Genomic DNA, 22,347 nt, shown 5'->3' on the forward strand with positions numbered 1-22,347 from the left:
TCTGCTGCAGTAAAAACCACCTTGGTGTTCCCAGAACATAATGAACTCCAAATGTATTTATTGGCTGTATGGCTTGAATTCAAAGACCTTTAAATGAGATAGAAAGAAAGAAAGAAAGTGGCCAATTTTCCCAGCAGAAACATTTACAGTTACAGAAATAGTTTGAAAAATTTGATTTTTTAGCCTGAGGCCAAACAGAGCAATCACATATAGGATGAATCAGATGGATTCCATGTACAGAATGCTGGGAAATCAGCTTTGAAGCATTAATCAACACTTTCATGTTATGATTTTTAGCTTTGTAATTATAATCATGCTGTATTTACCAAGTGTGAATACTTCCATTGCAAGGATTTGTTATCAAATTGGATGTGGGGCTTAATTTAGATTAAATTCAGGAACTCTGTGTCTGGAAATCACTCAGTACTTTGTGCCTTGCAGGCAAAAAAGTGCAGAGGAAGAACGTGAGAAGGAGGAGAGGAAATAAACACCCCAACTGCAGAGACAACATTACACTGATTTTTCTCTTTTAATTAACAAGAAGGGTTCAGGTATGAGAATAGAAAGAAATCAGCTTGAGGTAAATTCATTGCAAATCAGAGCTGCACTACAGATACCAAAAGATTAAATACTCCAAGCAGAGTCCTGGGGAAGCTGGGTTTAGGAACTGATTATTGTGAGGCTGAGCCAAATAAGCATGAAATATTAATTAGGCTCCTGGTATCTCATGAAATAAAGGTGCTTTAGCATTAAGAAATGAAATAGAACCAGATTTAGAAGAAATATTTCAAATTATTTAGTGCAATAGTCTAACTCAAATATTGACTCCCTGGTCCATTAATACAAATAAATTAAATTATTAGGGATTAGTGGCTGGTTTCAAATGGAGAGAACCCAAAGCAGGAAGATTTAACCTTTCCCCTACTCATCCCTGACACTTGGGATAAGCAGCAGTTGTGTCTCCTGTGCTGGAGCACTGCTGCTCTCCAGGGAAGCCTTTGGTCAAATTAATCCCTAATTTTTGGTAATGTGCTCTCCAGAGGCTCCTGTGGCTAAATGCTCTGTGAGGAATTGGATATGAAAAGCAGCTCTGCTCTGCTTGGCCTGGATGCAATAAATGATGGAGTTCCAGCAGGAAAAGGGAAAGCTCGGCTGGAAGAAATTCTCTGAAACTCAGATGTACCCAAGGCTTGGTTATCCACACTGCTGCATCTGCCAGGGATGGATGGAGGGATGGAATCATGGATGGAGGGATGGAATCATGGATGGAGGGATGGATGGATGATGGATGATGGATGATGGATGATGGATGATGGATGATGGATGGATGGATGGATGGAGGGAAGGATGGATGGATGATGGATGGATGATGGATGGATGGATGGATGGATGGATGGATGGAGGGAAGGATGGAGGGATGGATGGATGATGGATGGATGGATGGATGGATGGATGATGGATGGATGATGGATGGATGATGGATGGATGGATGGATGATGGATGGATGGATGGATGGAGGGAAGGATGGATGGAGGATGGATGGATGGAGGATGGATGGATGGATGGATGGATGGATGGATGGAGGGAAGGAAGGATGGATGGATGATGGATGGATGATGGATGGAGGGAGGGAGGGATGGATGGAGTTTTGTTGTCTGGGTCCTGCAATGAGAGAAAGGAATGAGGAACAGGGAGGGTTTTTATTCCCTGTCTGAGGAATTGGAGGGGAGGGGACGCTGCACTGCGAGGAGGATGAGTCCTGCCAGTGTGACTTTAGACCTCTTCCAGGAGGGAGGTTTCACTGGGAGAGCCCTGTGTTGTGTCATTGTCACTGACTGCTGCAGGAGGGACAACCCTGGATTTCCTCTCATCTGTTTTATTGCCCCTGTCCGTCCCTCCAGGCTGGAGCTGTGGCTGGAGCTCCTCTGTGGGTCCTCCCCCAGACCCCTGGGAGCAGCAGAGTGTGAGGAGCCCCAGTGGCAGTGATTGTCACTGGTGCCCTCCTGTCTCCTGGTGTCACCTCAGCTGCACTGGGCAGCCCGTGGAGGCTGGGAGCTGAGTGAAGAGCAGATGTGTGCCCTGCTCAGGTCTTCCAAAGTGTAGAGTCCATTCATTTCACCTTGCTGAATATCCTGGGCACTTACTCATCTTATTTGCACAATTAAATTAATCATTTGTACAGGATCACAGGTGCTGCCAAGTCTTTTACACCTCTGTGACACAGTTGTGAATTGGTTAATAACTGATTGGTTGACAAGGCTGATTCAAGCATCCTGTTGTTTGTAATTAAAAGCCTGTATTTCCTGGCAAATTTGGGTTAAATGCAGCTCAAAGTAAGGCTTTAATAGTGTTTTAAGGCTATGGTTTAATGTACTGTTATTAGAATAGACATGGGAATTCCTGGGATTACATTCATTGCACACAGGTCCCATACAGATAATGGCATGAACACGAGCAGGTGTCCAAGAGATGGAAGAAGGAGCATCATGACACAGAAAAGTTCACTAAGGTCATATGTAAAGTCTGTGAAAGCTGGAATTTGAATTTCTGAGAATTTCCAAAACCATCTGTTTAATTAAAGATACCACAGTGATTTGGGAAAGGGAAGGGCTGCAGAGACAGGGTCAGATTTGAAATTTGTAATCCACATCATCCTGCCCTGAGCTCCTGTTCTGCCTTCCCAAACTCCCCCAGAATGCAGAGAAGTGCTGGTTTGTGGCTGAGGCTGCCAGAGCCCAAGCCCAGGCTGCCATGACCCTCAGCTCCCCATTCCTGCCTTGCTTTTGGCCCAGCAATTTTCCTCGTGCACCACAGATATCGTTAAGAGCCACTGGCCCAATTCCTTGTTTCATTATGGATGACAAAATAAAACATTAATAGGTTTTTTAATATGAGCTGGGAGTTAAATATTCATTATTTCTTATTACTTCAATGTCACCAAGCCTTTGATGTGCTGGAACTCAAAAACTCTTCTCCCTGCTCTCCACTTGTACCCTTTTAGCTGCTGAGTGTGAAGGGCACCGGGGCTTTGCTTGTGGCTCCTTCCATGGCTCAGCAGCTCCTGGGGCTGTCCCTGCTGATGGATGGGTGTGGCAGGCACATTCTTCTCTCTCTCAGGATTTTTCATAGAGGTGCACAGAGAGAAATGAAAGAGAAAACAATTTCTATTTCTGCTCCTTGTTTTTGCCATGTGGAATGTGTTTGGAGAATTGTTTACCTGGGGTGATACTTGGTTGGGTTCTGGTGAGGATTGTTTGAGCTGATGGCCAATCCAACCCACCTGGGGCTGGGCTCTCAGAGAGGGTCACGAGTTGTGAGTTAGATTTGGTAGTTAGAAAAACTAAGTTTGTAGTTTTAGTATCTTCTTTAAATAGTATGTTAATGTGTAATTATAATAAAGAAATCATTCAGCCTTCTGAGCTAGAGTCAGACATCAGCATTTCTTCCCACCGGGTTCACCTGCATTTACAATAGATGGGCTCTGGGATGCATCCTGAGCCCTGGGTGAGCTTTGGCTCTGGGCTCTCTCCTCCCTAGAGCCAAGCCACTTGTCTGTCACTGTTTGTGCCACAGAACTCTGACGTAACTTGGGTTGGAAGGGTCATTAAATCCCATCCAGTGCCATGGCAGGGATGCCTTCCACTGTCCCAGGGTGCTCCAAGCCCTGTGCAACCTGGCCCGTGTTTAAAATTCATGGAATATTGAGAAATGTGGGTTTTTTTTTTTTGTTGTTGTTTTGGGGGTTTTGTTGTTGTTTTTGTTTGGGCTTTTTTGACTATGTTGGAAGAGACCTTCAAGATCATCGAGTCCAACCTAACCCGATACCTCAGCTAAACCCTGGCACCCAGAGCCACATCCAGGCTTTGTTAAACACACCCAGGGATGGTGACTCCACCACCTCCCCAGGAAACCATTCCAGAACTTTATCACCCTTTCTGTAAAAATATTTTTCCCAACATCCAACTTAAATTTCCCTTGGAGCAGCTTGAGGCTGTGTGCTCTTGTTCTGTCAGTGCTGCCTGGACAGAGAGCCCAGCCCCAGCTGAGCACAGCCAATTCCAGGAACTGTGGGGAGTGCCGAGGTCACATCTGAGTCTCCTTTTCTCCAGGCTGAGCACCCCCAGCTCCCTCAGGGGTTCCTCACAGGGTTTGTGTTCCCAGCCCTCTCCAGCCTCGTTGTCCTTGTCTGTGTTAGGAGGGAAAAGAGAAGCCCTGGCCAGCCCTGGGCACTGAGTGTGCCAGGGGGGTTTGGGGTGGCAGGAGGGAGCAGGGAGGGGATGTCAAGTCCCAGATAAAACAGCAGCCAAGGTGACAGGGATGGCTTTGCATTTTGTTTCTCAGAGCTATTTATATCCTCTCTTTCACCTTCAGAGCCCTGTTGTGTGTCTGGATTGTCGCCTTGCTCCTTTATAATCCCAAATCGGCTTTCATGCAACTTGCTATCCTGAATTTTCCCCTTCAGATGGAATATTTTTGTGCTGTCATGTGCTCACAGAATCACTGAATTTTTTGGGATGTGAGGGACCTAAAGATCATCTGTTTGCACCCCTGCCATGGCAGGGACATCTTCCACTGTCCCAGCTGCTCTGAGCCCTGTCCAACCTGGCCTTGGGCACTGCCAGGGATCTGGGGGCAGCCCCAGGGCCTCCCCACCCTCAAAGTAAAGAATATTTTCCTAATAACTCATCTAGCCCTGCTCTTTCTCAGTTTGAATCCATCCCCCTTGTGCTACCCCACATGCTTTTACAAATAATCCCATTTTTTTTTCTGAGTGTGCCCGCTGTCCTTTAATGCCAAATATTTTCCAGGAAAATGGCACTTGAATGTCATTTCTGTGACAGTTTCCCCAGAACAGGAGCACACTCTCTATTATTGTGTGTGAAATTTTTGTGTTTTACCCTTACTTAGTTCATGCCAAGATACCACAATTACCAGTTGTGTAACTCCCTGAGGGCGTGGTCTTACTTCTGCTGAGAGAAGACAGCAGAAATTTGAAAATCAGTATTGAAAATGTTGTTTTTAAGATGGGGAAAAGGTGTAAAAGTTGATTTTATTTATGAAGTATAACCATTATTTATGAGTATTGTGTTCGTTGGCTTGTTATTATAGATTCTTGTCATGGAAGTTACATCCTATGGGTCTGGCCATTTTCAAGTCCAAAGTTCCTCACAGGCAGGTTAAAGAGAATTCTTCATCAGAAACATGATCTCCCCTGAAAGGAACTGCACATTCTGCTTTCTGTGTGATTAAATATTTTGCAAAATGATTGAATTTAAAGTTTGATTTGACAGCGAACTGTTATGTTTGTGCAAAGGCAGGCATGCAGAGCAGCAGACACCTGGGGAGGTGATGGCTCTTCTCTGGTGGGCTGCAGTTTGGCCATGAGAAGTAAAAAAAAAAAAAAAAAAAGGTTGAACAAGTGATAGAATGAAAAATATTTTCATTTCATATAAAAAATCTTCAACAAAATGCAGATTTCTGACACGAGTGCTGATTTCTCACCCCTGGGTGTTGTGCTTACAACCAGGAGCAGCAGGGCATGGGTGAACTCAGGGTGGAGGGAGGAGCTGGAATAGCACCAATCCTAGGGACAAACTCCAGCACTTGATGAAAAAATAATACAATCAATTAATAGATAATCAAGTGTTAATAATTGAAATGAACTTGGCAATGAGTGTTTTTAATATTTAAACATTATTCTGATGGATGAAAATGAATCACAGTATTACCTGTCTGTCTGGAGGGATGCTGGGGAGAAATTAAAATCTGCTCCTTACACAATGGATCTGAAACCCACATGAACATCAGCTGATGTTTTGTGGTTCAAAATGCATTTCCAATGTGTTATGTCCATTTTTGCACACATTCAAGGAAAAGAGCATCAATATCTGCAATGAAATACATTTGAAAGGAGTTGGGGTTTGCTTTTGGGGATTTTTTTTGTTTGTTCGTTTGTTGTTTTTGTTTTGCTGGGGCTTTTTTGGGGGGTGGAGTTTTGTTCTTATTGTTGTTTGTATGGGGTTTTTTGTTGTTGTTGTTGTTGGTTTTTGATTTTTTTTTTCTAGCATTCAGAGGATGTTGCTTTTGTGTTGCTGCTTCAGGTGACAGGGCAGCAGCAGAGCCTGCCCTCGGCTGTGACCCCAGGATTTTTGGGGTACAGGTTCTTTAGCACAGATTCATTTGAAATTTGTTTCCTTGCAGTATTTCAGTTCTGTAAATTGCTTCAACTAACATTGCAAAAAAAATGGAGGATTGGAATTTTGGTATGTATTTTATTCATCAAACCTGAATGCAGCTGTCAGAATTCCTCACTGGACTGGATTTTTTGCTAAGGGCAATGAACAACTTTGGAAAATTCAATAGGTACCAGGTCACCAAAGGAAGCAGAGCATAAACTACACGAGATTATTTTGGAATAAGGAGTAAAGAAGGAAGCATTTTGATCTCAGATTCTGGATTTATACACCAATGACTTTTCCAGATAATTTTAACCCCATAAATTCATAGCAATTAATACATTTCAATCTTGAAACTCAAAGGTTTTCCAACTCCTTAGAAAAACCTGTTTCTGTTGTCCTCATCCCCTTTCCCAGTTCACATTTCAACTCTAAATGCAATAATTTATTGGCAGCACTTTGGATTCCAGTAATTGGTGCTTTATTCAGTAACTTGCAAGAAGGGCTGGGATTGAAATTTGGGCTCAGGAGAGAATCCAGAGGTTTTTATCCACCTCATGGAGAGAAGCATTATACCCTTCTTGGAGAGTTGTTCTGGAAGACAATTATAGGAAAAGGTGGTTGAAAGAGTTTGGAGATGAGGAATGTGGCAAAGAGGGAAGGGATCTGAATCTCTGGAAAAAAAACTTTATGAAATGGCACCCAGTTTTGTGTTCCTTTTTTTCTCTCCTGACCTGTTTTAATCTTGTTTTAATTTTGTTTTAATTTGTTTCTTTGGCTGGGGGGATGTGTGGTAATGGAGGTGAGTGTTTGACAGACAATGAACCATGTAATGACAGCGATTAACATTCACAAAAGGTAATTCAGGTGGGAAAAAGCTCAGTAAGTCTAATAAATTCTTCCAGAGGAGGATCTGCCTCTTAAGTTCTTGAGGGGAAATACACAAACCACAAAAAGAAAACCCAAAACCCACTCTGGGATTCTCAAATTATCCCCGGAGATTGGGCTCACAGATTACTACTGGTGGTATTTAATGTGAGCAGAGCATCCAAATCCCTGGAAGTGCTGGTCCCCATCATGTCAGGTGGAGTTGTCCTGCAGGGATTGGGGACTTTGTGCCTCTGCTCTGGGCTTCAGCTGCTCCGAGCTTTCAGCCTGCCGAGTCCCAAGGTTTTCAATGAGCTGTGCTGAGTGAAAGCCCGGGAATTGTGAGTGAAATAGAAATTAGGGAATGTTTCTTGTGCTCTGCAGAAGATGGAGCTGAGCTGGGGAGCTGGATGGGGTCTGATGCTTTCAGCAGGACTGGTCCTGTGCTGGTTTGTACAAAGTCACCTCTGGTTGTCTGTTCTGGGCATGTCATCTGTCACAGCTGCTCTGTCTGCTGGCCATCCATGTCCTTCTGGACAGATTTATGTCACACCCATCCCTGCACCGTGACCAATGTCATAGGAAACAATGAAGGAAGCAGATGCACATTATTTCTTAATTATTATTACTTTATTGCCATCTATAAATAATTTCTCTTTTTCCTTCTCCAGAACCAGGCTCATATTTGTTTTCTTTTTTCCTTTTCCTGTTGTTACTCTAATGGGCTGTCTCAGCCATTGAAAATGTTGTCTTGATGAGGCGGGTATGAAACATTTAAAGATTTAAATTATAAACTCAGAGGGAGAAAACCAGTGATGCATGATTAGTTGAAAGTTTTAAACATAATAGTCGTATTTTTCATATGCATGTACAGAAATGGCTTATGTCAACTGTAATGTGATTTCTAATACATATTAATAGAGTCTGTTGCAATGTGGATGGTTTGAACACCTTTTGGCAGATGGCAGTGGTATTAGAGAATGCACAATATAAATTAGTCACTTAGGGAAAGAAAACAATGCTCGAGTGCTAATGTTGACTGTGCTCAGAGATGTGGTTCCAGCACATCGCTCCTGCAAGGAGAAAAGTTAGAAGCAGGATTAAATTTGCCAGGGAGATGAAATAAATGAACAGATAAACTCCTGTGTCAGAAAAGAGCTCGCTGGTGTTACAGCTTGTTCACATCCCTGCCTGTGTCCCTGTCTTTTAGCTCCTGTCCCCTTGGAGGTCAGATGGTACAAAGGCAAGGCTGGACTCAGCTCATCCCTGGAGGGTTGGAGGGGAGCAGCATCTCCCACGTGGAGCCCCAGGTTCAGGTGTGCTGCATGTGAGGGGTGCAGCAGCTCAGCTGGGAGGAAAGGCTGAGAGAATTGGGATTGCTCAGCCTGGAGAAGGCTTTGGGATGACCTAACTGTGCCTTTCAGTGCCTAAATGGGCTCCAAGAGAGCTGGAGAGGGACTTCTGGGAGGGCCTGCAGGGACAGGACTGGAGGGAATGACTTCAGGCTGAAGGAGAATAGGTTTGGATGGGATATTAGGAAAAAAAATTCTTCCTAGGGTGGCCCTGGCACAGGGTGTCCAGAGAAGCTGTGGCTGCCCCTGGATCCCTGGAAGCATCCAAGGCCAGGCTGGACAGAGCTGGGAGCAGCCTGGGACAGTGGAAGGTGTCCCTGCCATGGCAGGGCTGGAACTGGATGGATTTTAAGGTCCCTCCCAACCCAAACCCTTCTGTGATTCTGTGTGGAAGGTGGTAACCACTGTCTTTAAAACTGATGTGAGACATGAAGGAAGCTGATGGCTGAGCATTGTCTCCTTTTTGCTTTGTGCTGTTCAGAGAACAGAATTAGCCGGTGATGAATCTGCAAGTCGTGTAAGTGTATTCCACCTTCCAGGTAGTGGCCTGACAAATGGCAGGGATTTTGTAGGAAATCACTTTAGCAAACGCTAAAGGGCACTCATCTCTGAGCCAGAGTGCAGCAGCTGCTTGGGCAATTTATTGCTGTGCCCGAATTCCTAATCGAGGAGCTTGTTTGTAATCGCTCTGCCTGGTAACCCTGGCATGGCTGGGGGAGCCGAGGAAGAGACATTTAAAAGCAATCTGCATTTTCTGCCTTGGAAATCATCAGAGCCATTCTCATTCCTTGAGTTTCCAACAGGAGAGGCAGTAGCTGTTGGCTCCTGCTCCATCAGGATGATTGTCAGGGTGCTTAGTGAGCTTTGTGCAGAGCTTTTGGAACATGTGTGCGCAGTGAGAACCTGGCTGCTGCTGCCTTTCCTGAGCTTGGAGCATTTCAGGGTTCCCAGACACCCATTTGATCTCCACTACCCCGAGCTCATCCCTTTGAACGTTGCTCCGTGGCGAGTCCGAAGTGGAAACAAATTCTAGAATGAATCACAAGGTGTGAGCAAACTGCCTCCTTTTACTGGATCGGGCTGTGATTTTTCTCTGGAAGGAGAACTGTGCTCCAAACCTTTGAAAAGCAGCTTTGTGAGGCGAGGTGGTGGCTGATGGGAGTGCACAGTATCAGGCTGACAGGTTTGCACTGTGCTCTGACACGTCGTGTCAGGGCTGCTGGAGATGGAGCCGAGCTCTTTGCTGGAGATGCAGCAATTGCAGATGGAGTGATATGTAATTTACTGAGCTGCTTGTTAATTCTGCGAGGTGATGAAATCTCCTGGGCATATAATTACTACAAATGTTTACTTGACTCTACCACATAGCTTGACATTATGCTCCACAAGTTTGTACCTCACTGAAATTACGGCCCGGCTATAAAACGCCACGATTAGGCAGCAAAATATTAAAGAAGTATGGAGGAGATTAAAGACATTTTTAAAAAGCTTTCTACGCCTTGGAATTACAACCATTCATCCCATCTCCTGCTGGTTGCACACTTTGTAATAGCTATTGTTTCCACGGCTGGGGTTTAATTTTCCTCAGCACGTTGGCAGCGCTGGTGATCTCAATAACAATCCTCCCAGCAAGGCTGCGGGGGCTGCGGGGAGGCCAGCAGGGAGCAGCCTGACTGACAGATATTTGAAGCCTTTTTGTGCTTCAGGATTAGTGGAACGTTCCCTGGCAGAGCTGTTGGAGTGGGTGATACGTGGCACCCTGGCTCTGTCACCTGCAGGGCAGCTGGGGTGGCTTTGGGGTCAGGTTGGTGTCATTCCTCCCTGCAGGAGACACTTCAGCCTGTGATCCCTGAGGAGCTGGGGCAGGGGACTGCCAGATTTCCAGTGAAATTAAAGCCACCCTCTCAATGCTCATGGTTGAATTGCTGCTCAGGGGGCTTTTCAACAACACAGGTCAGCCCCAGAGTGCAGGTATGTGTTTGAGCTGAATATTTTGGGGTGTAGGGCTCAGCAGGAGGTGCTGGGTGAGGCTCTGGGATCTGTTCTGTGACCCCATTCCCATCTACACAGCAGCCACAGAATCACTGAGCTTGGAAAAGCCTTCCAGGATCCCCGAGTCCCAGCTGTGCCCCATCCCCACCTTGTCCCCAGAGCACTCAGTGCCACCTCCAGGTGCCACCTCCAGGGATGGGCACTCAAACCTCCCTGGGCAGCCCCTGCCAATGCTTCTCCACCAGCTCTAACAACAGATGAGCCACACTTTGCACCAGCCTGGATCTTCTATGGAGTCCTGGATTGTCCCTTTGGATAGGGAGACAACATGGAGCTCCTGGGATGGCTCCTCCTCACCTGCAGATTCCTTTCAGCAGCCCTGGAGCAGATTTTGCAGCAGGTGAGAGCCGCTCCCAGACGCTTGGGATGCCCCAACTTGTCCTGGATTATAGAAGCTTAAAGTATTTGTTGAAAACACTGATTCCTCTGAGAGTGAAAGTGGTATTCTTTGTACCCAGCAAGCTTCTGGGAGCCCATTTAAACATTAGCCACGTTGAGAATGGAAACAACTTTCACTCTAATAAAGCCAAAGTTGCAAAATTAGAAATGCTGTTATTACAAAAGAAAAGCAGACACAATTAGGAAACACAAACTCCATGTGTACCTGGATTAGGAGCTGCTGAAGGCATTACCTCCAAAGGAGGAATCGTGTTTGTCTTTGCTTTGGTGAGCTCAGCCTGACAGTGCTTGGATTTTGGAGAGGTCTCCTGGGGGTGAAAGCCCACCTGGAGACTTCACTCTTTAATTTTTCATTTTCTGGCTGCTCCATAATGTAAGGTGCATTTTAGAGCAGCTCTCAAGCTTCCCTGATTCCTGCACTGATCTGAAAGATCTCTGTGTGTTGTCAGGGATGATGGGGACCAGCACTTCCAGGGATTTGGATGCTCTGCTCACATTAAATACCACCAGTAACCTGTGAGCCCAATCTCCGGGGGTAATTTGAGAATCCCAGAGTGGGTTTTGGGTTTTCTTTTTTGTGGTTTGTGTATTTCCCCTCAAGAACTTAAGAGGCAGATCCTCCTCTGGAAGCATTTATTAGACTTGGATTTACCTGCCTGGTGCCAGTGAGCTTGGTGTGTGGTGAATGGATGTGAGGGAGGCAGAGGGAATGGGGACACTGCTGTTTCCTGCTCCTCTCAGGAAGCACACAGCATTGCAGTTCTTTGGTGATGTTTATAAACATGCAAATCATATTAATAAATCCCCCCAATAAAGATCTTCCTGAGACAGGTAACAGAGAGTGGCCCCAGCCCTGTTTTTCTTCACCAGTTGCTTCTGTTCCTGGAAAGGCAGCGAGGTGTTGTGGTGCATGAGTGGAATCTGACAGGTTTCCCATGGAAACACAAGAAGAGATTTTTATTTCTTCTTTGCCAGTGAAGCTGATGTCAGTCAGGAGCATCTGTGCTGTCCTCAGAGGATACACCCTGGTGCAGACTGGAGTAAGTAAGGGCTGAGTCCTCCTGTGCCCAGGTACTGAACAGTTTGTACAGTCTTGTCTGCCTTAATACATCTTTTTTATATGTATTTTTTAAAATTGCTTGGTGATATGATAATGGTTTTTCTTTTTGAAATAAATTCCCTCCGTGGCTCCAGCCTGGGGAGTTCAGGCAGGTTTGAAATACTCTCAAATGCAGAATTTGCTGCTTTGCTCTCTGATCCCCCCAGACTGCCACTGCCATCACAGGCTCCCCAGTTCCCTGCTCGGGGATTGAGACTCAGACTCTCTTTCATTTCTTCCCCAGCCAGTTCCTTTTCCAGCCTCACAAATTCTCCCAAGTCCCTGTGCTGCCTGTCTCTGCTCAGCACTGATACCTGCCCAGCTGCATTCCCAGATTTTGCCAGCTCCATCCCTCTCCCAGGATGTGCTCCTCGCTCACAGACGTGGAGCAGCAGCTGCTCCCAGCCTGGAGTTGCTGCCTCAGCCTCCTCTGGTCTTGCTCTCATTTCCTTGTGTGCTCCTCCTGCTGCCTCCTTTTTCCTGAAACCTCCCTCTCTCCAGCTCCATTTCTCCAAATCCTGTGCTCCTCTGTGCTGCTGCTGCTCAGCACTTTTATCCCTTCAGCCTCATGGAATCGTGGAGTGGTTTGGGCTTGGCTTTTGACTTAAAAGCTCATCCACCCCTGCCATGCAGGGACACCTCCCACTGTCCCAGGCTGATCCAAGCCCTGACTTGTGTCTGGCCTTGGACACTTCCAGGGATGCAGGGACAGCCCCATCTGCTCTGGGAATCCCATCCCAGCCTCTCCCCATCCTCACAGGGAGCTCATCCCTTGCTGCTTCCTCATTTCTGCTTGGAGGGGGACCCCGAGTGTCTGGACCAGCTGTTGAAACAGCTTTGCTCAAAAAGCAAAACTTTTTTGCTTCTCTGTTTTACCTCCAGTGTCAAACTGGCTTCAATGCAGAGTTTGGGGTTTTTTTTTCTTCACACTGCCTTGGCTCTGCTGTTTCCAGGTTGGAAACAGGTGAGAATCTCGGTCACACCTGGACCAGGTAAAAATGAGTCAAGGCACCTCTGCTGTATGAAACATCACTTGGAGCTTTTCCCCAAGCAAGTCAAGCCTTTGCTGGCATTGGGTCAAGCCATTGCCTTTAATGCTGTTCCCAGGGTTTCCTGCTGGGAGGAACAGAGGGAACAATTCTGAGCACACCTCTGGCAGAGCAAACCCAGTGCTTCCCTGATCCTGCTTGGGAAATACCACAGAACATCCCAGAGGCATTGCTGGACCTGGCTGCTGACTAGGAAGAAATTCTGAGAGCAACAAATGTCTAAGAAACCTGTTTGAAATCTGTATTCCTCAAGAATTCTCTCATTCACGTCATGAAACTCACCTCTATTTCCTGCCTCTGTGTAAACCTGCTTAGTATGGGTTCTGATATCATTTACCTGATCTACTCCCCTGTAATTGGTGGAAGAGAAGGGAAAAAAAACCCCAAAAATCTCTTTATGAAGTGCTCTGCCAATTTACCATGCCATAAAAGAGATATGCCATAGTTAGTACTGAGGTCTAATTATGTAAATGACATAATTTAATAATCATTATTAAATCCCAGCAAGCTTTATTTCTTTTCCTCATTGCTGATGGTTGTCCTTGATAGGAAAATGTCGTGATGCCTATCACAAAAATGAATTTTTGTGGGGATTTCACACCATTGCAGGGCTTGGAGTGCAGGAGGCCTTGCAGGCGAAGCTGGAGGCTGATTCCTCTTATCTTGGCAAGAACAAATGTTGTCCACAAGGAGAGCAGGGAGGGGAGAGAAAACTCTCACAGCAGCAAATATTTAATTAAAAAAGCTGCTTGGGCCAACTAGTTGTGGCAGCAGCTGCTTAAACAGAGATCTGGCCTCTAAATAACTTCAGCTAAATAAAGGGAGGAAAATGAGAGTGGAGGGGAAAGCTCCAAGGGCTTGTGCTGTAATTGCAAATGGGTTTCATTTCTGCATTTTGGTGTCTTCAGTGGCCATGAGCTCCTTCTCTGCCTGTCTGGAAAAACAGGATGCTTCAAGCCCTGGGAGTTTTACAGAGGAGAATGTCAAGAAAACCTGCTGCCTGTATTTGAGGTGTACAGGGTCTCATGAGGAAGGCTTTTCTGCCATGTAGAATAAATCAGAGTTTGGTTGGTACAGAATCAGTGCTTTTCTAGCTTCAGGGAACTAAAGGAGAGGTTCAGAGCATAAACTACATGAAATTATCTTGGAATAAGGACTAAAGAAGGACACTTCTTCATTTTAGATTCTGGATTTATAAATGCGTGGCTTTTCCAGATAATTTTAACCTCATAAATTCATAGCAATTCATATATTTCTGTCTTGAAACTCAAAGGTTTTCCAACTCCTTAGTAAAACCCGTCTTGTGCCCTCGTGCCAGGGAGCTGCCCCAGCTGTGGGGAGTTTTCTGCATTTAATACCAGACCCCTGCTGAGTTCCCTTTGCACCTTCTGCATCTGCCACCTTGTGTCCTGGATTTCTAAAGGCTCCATGCCTTTTATTGAACATGAAATGTTATTTATAATGATGCAATCCCCTTTTTAGGGAGCAGCTCAGAGCATCCCTCAAGCTCCCAGCTGCAGTTCAGCTCCATAAGAAATGTTGTTTGACCAACCAGGTGGGCTGGGCAGGAGAAAGGAGTGCGAGGTGTCCATGCAAGGTCTGTGCCAGCAGAGCTCTTGGAAATGCTCAGATCCATCAGGAGTGAATCCATCAGTCTCTGCCATGCTCTGGGACATTTCCAGGCTCAGGGCTGCAGGGAAATGTTGCTATTAGACACAAAATGAATACACAGAAGCTTGGTAAGCTAAAAAAAAAAAAAAAAAGACCCAGTTTTATTCAAACATCTGGTAATTATAGAATTCCAAAGGTGGCCATGGATTGGAGGATGGAATTACCACTTCTCCAACCACACTGGTCCAAAGATCAATCAATCATTTCTCTCCACCTACAAAGAAATGTGTAAACTATTCTAATTATACATGAAATGGTGTGGGAACTCGTTCTCTCAAACATGTAAACATTATCAGAAGGCTAAACAAGTTTTATGAGAACTTTAAAGCTTTCAGAAGAACTATAAAACAAAACTGAACCCTTTTAAAAATCAGGGCAACAGGGAAGCATGAAGGACCAGAAGTTCAGTCAAAGGTATTTGAGAGACCAGAGCATGAAAGGCCTTGTGAATAACTGACTCCTCTCTATGATTTTTTAGGAGTTTTTAACCACTTTCTGCTTAGTCTTTACAAGGAACATAATTATTTTTTTGTGAGATAATTATTAGAGGACATTAAGTTTACCCATGATGTGACACAAATGAGATATAAACAATTTGACAATTTATAGACCATTTCTTCTTTAATTTTTTTTAAGAAGATGGCAGAGCAATGTCTGTGATGCTCTAGAAGCTCTGGAAGAAGTCTGTAACACAGTTTTCATCTGTAGAAGCTCTGGATGAAGTCTGTAACACAATTTTCATCTGTAGAAGCTCTGGATGAAATCTGTAGCACAGTTTTCATCTGTAGAAGCTCTGGATGAAGTTTATAACACAGTTTTCATGCATGTGGCATGGAAAGCACTTCTCCCACTGTGCAAATCATTGATTAGAACAACATTTCTGCTGGGGGAGCAAAAGCCACCCTTGTTCTGAAGAACTTGGTGCTGTGGACAGATTGGGCAGTGAAATCCTGGTCCTGCCTGTTTGACATTCAACTTGAAGCTTCCTCTTGCAGTTTTACATTATTTCAGCAGATTTTAATTGTTCAGGCAGAACTCTCCACTCCTGATATTTGCTCGCTGTATTTCTAATTTGATTTTATTTACTTTCATTTCCAGCAAGGTGGAGTGGAGTTTTTTCCAAAAGTGGGGGATGATAATGATGGGTTTGTGCTCAGTGTTCAGAAAGTCACATCATGGGGAACCAGCAGCAGCTCCAGCTTTTGAAACAAAGATTTCATATTCAGTGGTGAGGTTCAGGTGAGTGGATTTTGCTGCTCCTATGGAAAGCAAAAACCAAAAGTAAAGGAAAAGCAGGCACCTAAATTGCTCTCCAGTTAGTGGGCATTTCCTCTGGGTTCTTTCTAAACCTTCTTGTGTGGCCTTGGGAGATATTTTACCAACCCCTCAGGAGCTGAGGGAATAGATTTAGTCTTGCTCCATTTCCTTCAAAACATTTTCCCCTGGCTACTGAGTAAACAGGTAAATCATATTTTTCCAAGCACTCCTGGTTTCCCAAGGCTTTTGGTCTGTTTGAACAGTGTGTTTTGCTGCCCGTGTTGCTTCCTCATTGTTTTCTGCTCAGCCACCTAGCTGGAGTCAAATTGTACCTCTAAAGATCAACTGTGCCTTAAAATGCACCCAGGGCTTGTGGTGTGCCTGAGGAAACATCTCCTGTGATCACCTGAAGGCACTGCAGTCCCTGACAGTGCTGAAAGGGATGATGAATGTGGATCCTGAGGAGAGAGAAGCAGAATTACAGAGTCTCTCCCCTTTATTTCACAGTAGATATATTCAATATATTGTCAGCCAGCTGTCTTCAGTGTTGTTGATGGATGTTTTGATTTAGTGCCTTAGGAAAAAAAAAATAAAAAGGTATTAATGGAGAAAAGCAACTGTTGCAGCTAGAAAATCATTGGGGTTTGGAGTGTTTTGAATGATGCTTTTCCCTTACAATGGTAAAACTACCAGAGCAAGTGCAGAAAATTGCTGCTGTGCTCAGAAATAATCTTCACCTTATCAACAACTTGATTTCCCTGAAAGCTTTGCCAAGAAACATTTCCATTAACAGAAGCTGTAGGAGCAAAATGATGACCAGATAAATGGCAGTATTATATGCTACTGAGGAGAATGTCTCAGGTACTCCTGGTATGATTCTGAGCTCTTTTCCTCTCTGGAGATCCTGAGAAAAATTTGTCCCATCTTCCTCATGAGTCTCTAAAAACGAGCTCCTAAAAAATGCAGGTGAGCCAAGAGTGTTTCCCCTGGTGGGTGGGCTGCTGAATGTGTGTTTTTATTTAGCTTTATTGGGAGTTTTGTTGAGATGTGAAGTTCTTAATGGAAAAAGGAAACTGTTGGAGATTCCAGGTGAAAACAGGGAAAGCAGGAAGTGCAGAATCAGGATGAATTATACATGAATCTCTAATTCCATCCTGTTTGCTCAGCTACTCAGATTCCTAATGCACAAACTGGGCCAAATCCTACAATTATTGCCATAAATCAGTTCCTGTGGTGCTACTGCCTTGGCAGACTGCGAGTTCCACTGGAGCCTGGTAGAATCAGACCAAGATTCTGAAATTTAAGGATGCTGCTGGCTGTCCACACAGGCACATGAGGACTTCAGAGTGATGTGGATTATTTCACTTGTACCCTTAAACGCTCCCATGCAGGGTCTGTGTGAAATCACTACATTTCACTCGATTTTTTTTTTTTTTCCCAAGTAATCCCTTGTATCTTTGGCAACGTAGAAAATGTTGGATACTTAATGGCCTTGACTTATCAGGAAAAGCAAGTGTGGGGAGATCCTCCAGGAAGCTGGAAGAGCTAATCTCTGTTATTACACAGAAGGAGGAGAATCAGAGGCAGGCAGAGAGTTCAGAGCCTGCTTGCTGTGGAACTCTCCCTGGTCACGAGTCACTGGCTGCAATTTAAATTAGGAACACGCCGTGTCCCAGTGACTTTCAGTGCCATTGTGCTGAGATGCAGGGTAAAACTGAGAGAGGAGATTTGCTGCACTTTTGGGGTCAGTTTTTCTTTAAGGTTTTTTCTGTGAAGCCTGCCAGGATTTTTCTCTCATGGTCTTGGGAATCCACTGAGCATCTCCTGAGTCCCTGAGGCAGAAAAGCTCTGTGAGTGTGCATTTTTCCTGGCACAGGGAGCTCAGATTTAGGGGGTTTGATATCTGACAACATTGCCAGCTTTGTACATCTGAGTGAGTTCACCTGCCTGGCATGCAGCAGGTAAAGATGATCCTGAATGGGAATAATAACTGTTTTCTGCTGTTTCTAGAGGTAATTAATTTGTAATTAAATCCCTTTTCCCCCCTGTTGATGTTGATTTATTGAAAAAATATGGATATTGATCTAGTACCAATATCCAATTGTGACAGACAAAAACTCTCTAACAGTTTAAAGTTAGAAAGTGTGTGTTTATTGTGTGTGGGATTGCTCCCAAATACACACTGCAGCTTTCAGGTGATTATAAGTATTGAATACCCAAAACATAAATACATATTCATAATTTTGGTACATCCCATTCCCCGCTTCATATGCTAATTACTCCAAAAGCCATTCAGCATGCGTGGTTTGTCCCTTGAAATGGGTCAGTGTCCCTTCCATGGGGAGGGGTCCCAAAATGAGGAAGTCAATGAAGTCTTCCTCATTGTGACCTTTCTACCTTTTCAATGCAAATGTGACAAATGAACTCTTGGTGGAACTCCCATTCCTTGTCTTCAGTTGGTTTCAGAACAGAGGAGCTCCACAATTGTCTGATGTTCCTAAAAGCTCTTTGTCAGTTTGTGTATTCTGCATTATAAACCCACCTAACTCAACATTGTGCTGACAAGCAATCAATTATTAGTTAACTACTAACTCCTTACTTCATCTAGGCCTACTCATTTATTATTATTATTTTAATTAACTCTAGTAAGGCTTATTTCTAACTAAAACCATAGCTCCTCTAAAATCTCTAAATTCCTTAAAATTTACGTTTCAATGTCACCTCGTTAGCAGCACAGGGAGCTCTCCAGCAAACACAAACCGGCCTGTGAGAATGGCCACGTGGAGCCCTTGGTGCCCTGCAGTGGTTTCTGCCATTGTCAGGGGATTTTCCTGGCACTGGGGTGGCTCCTGTGCCTGGACTGGAGCCCATCAGGGGCTGGGTGTGAAAATTTCCCCCCTCCTTTACTACCTGAGAGAGTGCATGGCTCCTCCCGTGGCAGAACCCCCTTGGCTGTGCCTTTGGAGTGAGTTTTGTGCTGTTCTCCCCGAGCTTTCTGCTGACAGAACAATCTCACCAGCCCCAGGCCTGCCAGAGCCCTGCCTGGCACCTCCCTGCCCACGTTTCCCAGGCACTGGAGCTCTCCTGGCTCGGTGTGTGCCAAGGCTGTGCTCCAAGCAATGGCTCAGACTGGCTGTGGCATGTGCTGGGCTCCCCGAGAGCCTTTCCAGGCGAGGCAGGGCTGCTTCAAGGAGATGTTGCTTTACTAGAACTCATGTTTGTTTGTATTAACAGGAGAAAACACATTATTTTTCCCATTATTATGCATTTTGAAAGAGGCAGGATGAGAGTACAAAAGAAGCAGGCACCTTTGCAAATTCGTGTTGAAATTTCGGAGAATTTGCATCACCTCTGTTGGCAGAGGCTGTCATTGGCAGTCTCATCTGAGCACAAACTGCAGCCTGCTTTCCTTTCTTTTCCTTCCCTTCCCTTTGTGGCTGCCACAGCCTCATCCCCATCACCCACCCCACCTGCTGCTGTCCTCTGCTTTCTGCTTCATGCTTGACCTGTGAGCTGAAATGCTAACGGCTGTTGAAAATCTCAATTAATATAAAACTAGTTTCAGCCAGAAATGTGCTAAACTCGTTTAGCAGATGTAGCATCTCAAGGAAATGCAGAATGGCAAAAGCCTCGGACAACAGTGGAATTTTTAACAGGCTGTGCTTTCAGGTGTGTCTGCAAAGCTCAGATCTGGGCTGGTTTGTGACCAGCAGGGAGGATGGTGGTCACTGTGTGTTTGTAGGTCATGGCATTCCTCTGCTACAGCGTTATCTCCTCGTGCTGGAATAATTCCTGTGTTTCCATAGCTTAAAAAAGGAATGATGTGTGGCCAAGCCTTCAGGTGCAGGGGATAAACCAGACACAGTGTGGGGATTAGGCTACTCTTACATCTGTAAATATGAATATGTAAAGCCAGACCCTTATTTTATGGTGACTTGTACAGGAATCATGCAAAGTACATTTTATAGTCCAGTGAAGGAATACAGTCTAAAATTTCAGCATGGTACTTTTAATTCCACTCTAAATACCTTAGAAACTTGCTAATTAAATACTTGTGGGTTTCTCAGAAGTCTGCACAACATCTCCGCAAGCAATTTGTGCTTCAGGATGTGGTAATACACATACCTCGAGTACACTACATTAAATCCAGATTTTCCCCTGAAAGAGAGGTTGGTGCCACAGTAGAACTGGAAGAAGGATTAAAGGAGATTAATGTAAAAATATGGATTCGTTTACACTCAGGAAAAGATTGTGTCTAGTGATCTAAACTTGTCTGTCACAGGAGCTGCTGCAGTGGTTCCGTGCTCAGAGCTGCTGCCCAGTTAACCCAGACCAAAAATGAACTGGAAAAGGAGCAGTTTTATGTGCAGTGAGGATGGGCAGGGAAGCAATTAATTAATAGAAAAAGATACTTAAATTTCTGGAGGAAAGACCTGTTGGTATTAAAGAGCAGATCTGGCTTGGAAAGTCCCCAAACAGCTGCAGGAGGACAGAGGATTTCTGTTCTGAGCCACTGTGGGGTCACCTGGTGTCCCATTTCCCAGTATTCTCTTCAGATCAATACAGATGTTGGTGTTTACCTGATTTCCATCAGGGCAGAATTTGGTGCAGCTTTGTGTGCTCCTGTTGGAAGGAGTGGCCACGTGGCTGCTTATCTCAATTTACTGGCAGGTGCCATGTCAGTAATGTTATCACTGAAGTGTGATGAGGTGGCCATCAGCAGCAACAGCCCACCCACATCTTCTCGGGGTCTGGGTGTTGAGGTGACCCCAAGGATGTAAAAGTCTTTTCTCTCAGCCCTGCAGCCAGAGGAGCAGTCTGAGTGTGCAGGATCAGCTTCTCAAGGCTGTTTATTTTCCCTTCTCCAGAACATTCTCTCTCTGCCCTGCTGAGCTCTGGCCAGCAGCTCGGCCATGGCATTCTGTCTGCCCTCAGGGGGTGTTTGCATTTTATACCAAAAACTGCCTGTGCCATGTTTGCAATAACGTGCCAATATCTGTCATTTCTGTTGGGCAGTGTGTCTGTGCCTTAAACCAACAGAAAAGTGTCACCAGCACAGCAAGGCATGGAGGGCAAGGAGAAGGAGAAGAAGGTCAGGACACACCCAAATTCCTCCATCTTGTCCCCCTGAACCCCATTCTAAAAACCCCAAAATTCTACTTTTTGATTCAACTCCCACACTACTCAAGCCCTTGTGGCTTGTAATTCCTCATACAGAGTTGACAGCTTTTCCCACAGGCTAAAATCAAAGCCACAGGAGTTTTTGACTTCATGCCAGGGTCTGGGGACAACCAGGGCAGCCAAAGGGATGTGCTGGGTTCCCACAACAGCTCACATTTATTCCTTGGGCCATGAAGAGGCTAAAGCAGGTGTTGATTTCCACTCTGGGTTTTTTGGGAGTATTTATTCCAAGGCTGTTCAGAGGCCTTTTAAGGTTCAGCAGGTGTGATGGGGCTGGCAAAGCTGAGCTCCTGAGCGTCTTTGCAGGTTACAAACCCCATTTCCTCATCTTTCCATCCCTGTCTGTGGTAAAAGCCATGCGAAACTGCAAGAAATATAGTCCTTGAGCTCAGTGCTTCAGCTGCCAGATGGACAAAACCAATTAAATCAGCTCTCCCAGGTGCTGGGCCATTATGTGGGCAGAGATATGACCAGGAGAAATCATTTATTGCTCCTTTCAACCATTTCAGAGCATAGGCTGTGATCTGATGAGACCTGAGGGCTTTGCACTGCAGGGTTTTGTTGGGAACAGCTGGGAGCAGGTAAGGGATTATTTGTGGGAATGGAGAGCTGGTGCTGGCTGCCTTATCCTGGGGTCACACCCTTGTGTTCCAAGATGCTCGTGGCACCTCTTGTTTCCCCTCAGCTCAGGGTAGCTCTCCAGCAGAGAAACCAGAAACTGGGTTTACAGAGCATCAGTGCAGCAGGGGGACAAAACCATCTGTCACCATGCCCAGCCCATAGCTGACCTGCTCTCCCAGACACCCAAGACCTGGCAAGCTGGCCTCCCAAATTCCTTGTTTATTCCTTAAAACTTTGGCCCAGGGAAATTAATTCCATTGTGCCCTTTGTTGAATTGAATGTTTTACTGCTGCATTGTGCTACAGCCTTGAATATGTATTTCTTTGTTGATTATATACATTCGATTTTTAAAGTGGTGTTTTGGTTTGGAAATTGGGAGGCTGATGGATTACAAAATTGGGAAGGTGCAATAGTTGCAATCATGGTTGAAGCACATAAATTTAGTGAAATAATGCTGAAGTTGTGTAACTAGACTGAAAACTTTTCCTTTAGATCTGCTGTCTGATAGTGTTTATGAAGTCCTTGGCAAGATAAATAATGCATGGACTTTTCCCACTAAACCTCCTGAGAGTGGAATTGCATCTACACCAAAAATATCTCTGTGCCTGTTGTGTGCTGCAGTG

The 22,347-nt window shown here is 45.0% G+C and overlaps 1 protein-coding gene across 8 annotated transcripts in view; it reads left to right on the forward strand.

Moving 5' to 3' along the window:
* The window catches only part of CHL1 (cell adhesion molecule L1 like), a 140,044-nt gene that overhangs the window by 53,596 nt on the left and 64,101 nt on the right, over nt 1-22,347 (forward strand). The window contains exon 1 of one of the 8 annotated variants that reach the window (XM_077786190.1): nt 11,817-11,917. The exons of the other annotated variants lie outside the window; for them this stretch is intronic. The gene's annotated coding sequence lies outside the window, so the exon portion shown is untranslated. Of the gene's footprint in view, nt 1-11,816; nt 11,918-22,347 lie in introns of those variants that run through there. 8 annotated transcript variants of the gene reach the window in all.

This window comes from Lonchura striata, chromosome 12 (assembly GCF_046129695.1).
Source record: "Lonchura striata isolate bLonStr1 chromosome 12, bLonStr1.mat, whole genome shotgun sequence".
NCBI lineage: Eukaryota > Metazoa > Chordata > Aves > Passeriformes > Estrildidae > Lonchura > Lonchura striata.